Source organism: Notamacropus eugenii, chromosome 6, assembly GCF_028372415.1.
Source record: "Notamacropus eugenii isolate mMacEug1 chromosome 6, mMacEug1.pri_v2, whole genome shotgun sequence".
NCBI lineage: Eukaryota > Metazoa > Chordata > Mammalia > Diprotodontia > Macropodidae > Notamacropus > Notamacropus eugenii.
In genome coordinates this window covers 165675704-165682672 of record NC_092877.1, presented here as the reverse complement: position 1 = coordinate 165682672, position 6969 = coordinate 165675704, and the positions used below count along the sequence as shown (strand labels likewise).

Genomic DNA, 6969 nt, shown 5'->3' with positions numbered 1-6969 from the left:
GAGATCAAATGAAATACTTGCTTCCACAAAATGGTAAAGACCTAGAAGATCTCTCAATACATTAGGTAGATCCTCTGTGGAGGATTTATGGGAAAGCATAGGGAAGAATTGTAAATGATGAGGGGGTACGGATGTGTTAGAATTTTCATCACAAAAAATGGGATCACAGAGCCCTTTCACAGAAATACTGATAATATCTTTTACAGGAAAAAAATGCTACTGTTCTGTGTTCATTCCACCCCGAATCCCTCCCCCCCACTTGCTTTTGCTACTAACTTTTGTAATTGTATTTTTAAAATCTGAATTAATTGGGTGAGGGGAGGTGGGTTGGAGCCAAGATGTAGGAGTAGAAACAGGGACCTGCTCAAGCTCTCCCCCCAAACCCCTTAAAATACCTATAAAAATGACTCTAAACAAATTCTAGAGCGGCAGAGTGAAATAGATTTCCAGTCCAAGACAGCCTGGCATGCCAGCAGAAAGAGTCTATTGTATCAGGCTTGGAGCAGAGCGCAGTCTGGCACTAGCACAGACAGGACTGGAGCAGGTCTCAGTGCACTGGTAGCTGCTGCGGTTTTCAGATTTCTCAACCCACAAACGTCAAAGACAGCTTCAAAGGTCAGTGAGAAAGCTCTCTCACCTGATTGCAAGGGGAGCATGGTCCAACCCCAGGGTAGCAGCAGCCACTGCCACAGCAGAGTCCACTTCTAGAGCTCTTGGCCTACATACAGTGGGAGAATCAAGCAGCTGATCTGGGTTTCAGCCCTGAGTGGCAGTCCTGGGGTGAGGAGGAGCACTGGTGGGGCAGAGCTGGTGGCAACTGTGGAGAGGGAATTCTACTTGCAGTTCCTGGGCATAAAATAGTACTAGTGGTTACTGTGCTATACCAGAGCACAGGCCAGGAGAGGAGTAAACACCTTTCCCTTAATTTTGCCACTTTGGAGGAACTGAGAACTTACAGATACCTAGAGATATCTTGAGAAACAGCTGCACAAAACCTCTGAAACCTGAGGTAGTATACCCTCCACTTAACAAAGAGCTCAAAAGTCAAGTAATTGCCTGGGGAAATGCCCAAAATGGGGAAAAATAAGACTATAGAATGTTACTTTCTTGGTGAAAAGGTAAATTACCATTATACCATTCTAAGCCAATGTGGGCCTCAGATTTTATTAGCTTTTCTTTGAAATTTGCAAAGTGTGCTTCCACAAAATTTAAGGTATATGTCAAGCAATGTTGTTTCTTATTCTTTATGCCTTGGGAAAGTGGTGGAGGAGAAAGGGAGATAGGGTGGTCACCCATTCTACAAATATGCTCAGTACATGTAATGTGCATGGGCAGATTCAGACCATCTGAGGGATAGAAAAATGAATAAGATGTTGACTCTGTCTATAAGTTTTTTTAATAAGAAATAGGAAAATAAAATGGGCACAATTAAGTATAAGGGAATTTCTTTAAAATATTTGTTTTATTCTGAACTTAAGAAATGCAACAAGCATTTCCATAAGAGAATAGAAAAAAAAAGATTATAGTACATGAAACTGCAAGTCTATTATGTACAGTTTACTTTTCCTTTTAACTATGTAATACAGTTATCATGTAACTTTTTATTTCTTTTTTCTTTCCTTCCCTCCCCCCCATTGCTACCATCAGATACAAGTATGTGTGTGGGTGTGTAAAATCAGTCTATACATCTATGTATCAATTCTTTCTCGGGATGCCTATGACCTTTGTAGTTAATTTGGGTATTTATAAAAGTCAAAATGATGTCACTCAATGTTGTTTTTAAAAGAATATTGTTGTTATTGTATACAACATTCTTTTGGTTCTGCCCATTTCATTCTTCATTATTTAAATGCAATATGAAATTTAAAAGTCAAAAACTTTGTAAGTTAATGGGTAAAGGAGAATCGCTTCCGATGTAGGAATCAGGACAGGTGTCAGGGGAGGAGAGGAGGGAGTAGCACTAGAGATGAAACTTGACAGTGTGTTCAAAGCCATTAAGCTGAAGTGTGTTTAAGAGAATGACAAACAAAAATATCAACTTCATTTTTGAGGATACTTTGTTGTTTTCACTTGTGCATGCCTCACACACACAAAATTAATTAAAAACAATCTGCCTTAACTGCTAATACTCTTACCATCCCTTTATATCTAAGGAGAACAAGATGTCAAAAGGTTAAATGGTTTGCTTTAAATACTCTCCTAATTTCAAGTCCAGTGATCCTTCTCTTGCACTTCACTGAAAAGGAAGCATTTGAGATAAAGCTGGAGAGAGGTATATTGATAGATGATTAGAGCTGGAAGATACTTCAAAGGAAATTTAATCCAACATTCATTGTATAGATGAGAAAACTCAGCCCAATTTGCCCAAAACCACAGAACTAGAATTCAATCCCAGGTCAGCCAATTCAAAGCTCATTCCATTGCAAGATGCTACAGCTCCCCTGGAAAGTAGGTTAGCACTTAGCACAATGCATTGCATGGAGGAGATTCTTAGCAAATGTCTCTTTATTTTATAAAAATAAATGAATGACTTTTGCTTCCACCATTTTCCACTTATATTTTTATTCCAGGGAATGTCTACTTTAGTATTTGACAAATATTTCCTGACTCAATGTGGGTGAGGTGAAATTTGAATGACTTGAAGCAAGAGAAAACAGAAGCTCTTTGGCGCAGGTTCTAATTTAAGGATTCTCTACTGATGCTAGAGCTTTGCAGCAATGAATCAGAACAAACAAACACAAAAATCCAGGTTGCTTAAATTTCCAGATAATCACACTGTCAGGTCTTTAGGTTTGAAAAGGATAGGCACTAAATTCATGAATTAGTTAACTTTTAAACCATCTTTTTCAGATGTGTGGTTCCCTAACTCCTTATGTGTCTTTTGTAGAATGACTTTGAAATGATACACAAAATTAAACAGTGAGTAAAAGTAACATTTAGATATGGCTAAATCTAGATTTAGATATGGAAATCTGTAAGTCTCAGTGAGAGAGGGTAGTTTTAATTGTGTCTCTCCTACTTAACAAAGTTTAATTAACTTTTCACCAATATTAACATTTCTATTATACTCCTGAGATAGTGTGGGCTCCCTCTAGTGGTTTATTTAAGTGGAAATGTTTGGTGTTCTCATTCTTTGCCTCTTAGGGGTTTTTACTGATGGGAAACGAAACTTGGGATTCCGTATGGAGAAAGTAGTGTATCAGAAAAAAAAAATGATTACTCAGGATTAGGCATCAAGAGGAAAGGAATTGCAAGAATTCATAGGAGTGAGAGATTATACAATTCTGGTGATAGCATTGTTGAATTTGTTGATCATAGCTCCAGGTCAGGTAGAGAGGTTAGTGAATCCAGATGAAAAAGATGAGTAAGGAAATGATAAGGAATTGGAGGTCATCATGAAGACAAATAATATTTGTCTCTGGGAATATTAGAAGTATAAGAAGAAAAGAATGCTGTCCCGTAGAAAAAAAATGCAGAGTTTGAAGTTGGTTGGGATTTTTTTCTTACATCGCTGTAATTTCCTTGTATTGTGCCTTTCTACACTTCCCTCAAGCTTCTTAAAACAACACAAGAGTCTATCAAAAGAGCAGCAGTGATTGATGTAGTCACCATCATTTAACCGACACCTCTATCGTCATCTTATGGCATTTGCTTCCTTACATACCTGTGTTAAACCACCTTCCTACCAGAGAGTTCTGCCTCTAGAAGTCAAGAGTGCATTGAGCTCAGTTCTGGCATCCATCCATATTATTCCCTGTTCGTTATGGTGGCAATTGTATGTAGTCTCATATTAGTCATATTTACTTTGTTCTTTATGAATTCAATGTCTCTCCATATTTCTATGAAGCCGTCATTTCTTATGCCGCAGTGTTTCATAACATTCATGAATGATTCTTTGTAACGACCAGACTGATGGATGGGTACACCTCCTTGTCTTCAGCTTTCTCCTTCTCGCAAGCTGTCAGAGAATGTCTTTGCTGAAGGGAAGGGTGAAGCAGATACATTAATAATTAAGGAAGGAGATAGAGTGGTCTATACGTCCTTAGACATCTGGATGTGGGAGAAGATGAGACAGTTCAGCAATATAAACAAGTTTATTGTTTTCTTTTAAGAAAGAAAACATTTTTTCTTGAAATAATACAAACCATACTTAATAGATTAAATACCTTTCAAACCAATAATTAAAAATAATCAAAACTCTATTCTTATAGGACTACCTTACTACCTATCTCTTTGTCCTCAATTCATTATACTCTACTTAGACTTAACAAAGTCCTATTGACTTAATAAATTAATAAATGAATGAATGGGTAACTCAAACAAAAATAGGTCCAAGATGTTTAAGAAACAGGTTTTTCTTGTTCTCATTAGTGCATTTTGACCGTACTTGTCTTAGAATAAAGAGCTATGGATTTGAGTCTAGAACTTCAGGAAAGTCTAAAATGGGGATAACTGTAACAATACCACCTTATACGGTTGATGTGAGGCATGCATTTTTTTCTCTCCAAATCTTAAGTGTGAGCTCTGATTGTAATCTGCCTTACACATTTATAATTAAAACAATGACCTTTTTTTCAGCTATAGCAACAAATTTCCAAGTTTGAGGATCTATTCTAAAACAGAGATTTACACTGGTAGCCAACTACTGCATGTACCTCATTAATAGTGAAAGTTGGGTTTCTGTGTCAGCCTAGGATGCTACACTTTATGTCCTTTTTTTGGATATAACATCATAAACAAAAACATGATTGTACTGCCTGTAGCAAAATAGCAAATTCATTTACAAAATATAGTTGTTTTTTTTTTAAAAAGACTGATTTTCCCATTCTTGGAGTGCTTGGGCTAATTCAGAAAATGATTTTGGACTTGTGCTCTATTTCATTATCTTGGTCACTTTTTTTTCTCTTGTTTATGTTTCCTGTAAGAGAGTTGCTATTTCTATGCTCCCAGGTAGGATCAGAAACATTACTTAGGAGTTGGAAAATTAAGAATCCAGGGGGAACCGTTTCTTCGTTAAAAATAAACGTGTTGTTGCTTCTCTAAGGGTGATATGGATCACTGAACTGTCTGAACTCCATTATCATTATCACATGAAAGCATGTAGCATTCATGAAAACATTTCAACAACTCTTTTTGTTGTTAAAGAAACAAAGCCTAATACGTTGGATTGGATTTCATTAAGTTTCTCATGCATATACAACTTAGTTGAACCCAGGGAATCTGCTGTGTTTGAACAGAGTTGCCCTTTTAAGAATATTTAATTAACTTTTGCCCATGTGGATGTTTCTATTATGCTCCTGAGGTCCTGTGGGCTCCCTCTAGTGGTTTATTTACGTGGAAATGTTTGGTTAAACTGGTTTGTTGCTTCTTTCCCCTAAACTATGAAGTAAGGGGTTTCCTCAGTAGGGAAAGACACTGGGGATTCAGAACTTGTATGTTTTTTCAACTAAAAAAAATACTAAGTGATATTTATTTTGCGTTGCACAAGATTTAGGAAATTCAGTCATAGTCAATAAGTATTTATTAAAAACTTACTACAAGTGGGGAATCAGTGGCCTTGAGACCGCATGTGACCTTCTAGGTTCTTGAGTGCAGCCTTTTGACTGAGTCCAAGTTTTACAGAACAAATCCTTTTTTTGAAGAGATTTGTTCTGTGAAGTTTGGATTCAGTTAAAGAGCTGCACTTGAGGATCTAGAGGGCCACATGGGGCCTTGAGGTCACAGGTTCTCCTCACCTCTGGAGGTACTGTGCTAAGCAGTGGAGATACAGATAAAGGCAAATTGTAGATCCTATGAGATAGTCACAAGTTATGTTTAATAAATTTAAAAGTTATGTTTCAGTGGTTTGTTTTTTACAGTGTAGGGTTTAGTAATGTCTCCTAAGCAGTTCTAACTGCAAATTTGCTAGAACAAGGGATCTTCCTTTAATTATTGTTTGGGCTGTATATCCTGCCCAACCAGGACACCCTTCCCCCTCCCCCCAAAAAATATAAAGAACTGACTGTATTTGGTTTCTTTTCTCCAAGTGACTATTTATGTTATCTTCTTTTTGAGGTCTTACTAAGTAAGCTGTAACCTTGATTTCTGGTCTGAACACTGAGACCTTGAGGTATGATTGAGGAGAACATGACAAAATCACTAGTTGCTTGTTAATGATTAACGACACCTTAACATTCAACTGTTCTTGCTTCATCAGTTTTTCCAGCAGTGTCCTCTGAAGTCTCTGAGAGCTTTCTCTGGTGAAGCATTTCAAACAATTCTTTTTCCCCTAAGGTATTTGCAATCTTTTTTCATTCATCAGGGATTGAAATGGGTAATGTTTAGGCAGAGGTCTGGTTTTCAACCAACTCCTTTTGGTGCAAAAGAAATTGCTTCTGGGTTGTTTGGGGGTTTTGTTTGTTTGTTTTTGAGACATTTAAAGGCAAGAGACCAATTTCTTTCTATGACTGTTGTTCTATGATTGCTCCCTATGTGATGAGATCATTTCTGCACTGAAATTAGTCTCAGTATTTCGTTAGCTGTTTATATTAATCTCTTTGGAAACTAGAGGACAAGATTGCTTTCTTTTAAATTTAATTTTCACTTTTATGGTTATTTAAATAGCAAAGAGAGGTTGGAATGAAAAAAGTTCAAACCAAAGAAAAAAGAAGAAAAAGAAAAAGTCTATTCCTTTGTGAAGCACCATCTAGTTTCTATTTATTCATTATAAAAATGAAAATAATAATGGTACACCAAAAGGATTATCCCTTTAACAAGGCACTGTGTGCTAAATGTTTTGAACTTTGTATTATATAATATATCTATACCTTCTTGAAGATTATAGATTGCAGCATTTGGTCATAGATCTAGAATGTGGCGCCAATAGAGACTTGGAAGTCTCTTCATTTTACAGATGAGGAAATTGAGGCTTATTGCAGTTAAGAGACTTGATCAAGGTCCTGGAAGATTTGGGATTGAATTCACAGTGCT

The 6969-nt window shown here is 36.7% G+C and overlaps 1 protein-coding gene across 3 annotated transcripts in view; it reads left to right on the top strand.

Moving 5' to 3' along the window:
• The first annotated feature begins 6167 nt into the window (after positions 1–6167).
• Positions 6168–6969, top strand: part of MARCHF1 (membrane associated ring-CH-type finger 1) — a 663012-nt gene continuing 662210 nt past the window's right edge. For 2 of the 3 annotated variants that reach the window (XM_072621552.1, XM_072621554.1), the window contains exon 1: positions 6174–6273. The gene's annotated coding sequence lies outside the window, so the exon portion shown is untranslated. Of the gene's footprint in view, positions 6274–6969 lie in introns of all 3 variants that reach the window. The other variant, XM_072621551.1, reaches the window with a different exon arrangement.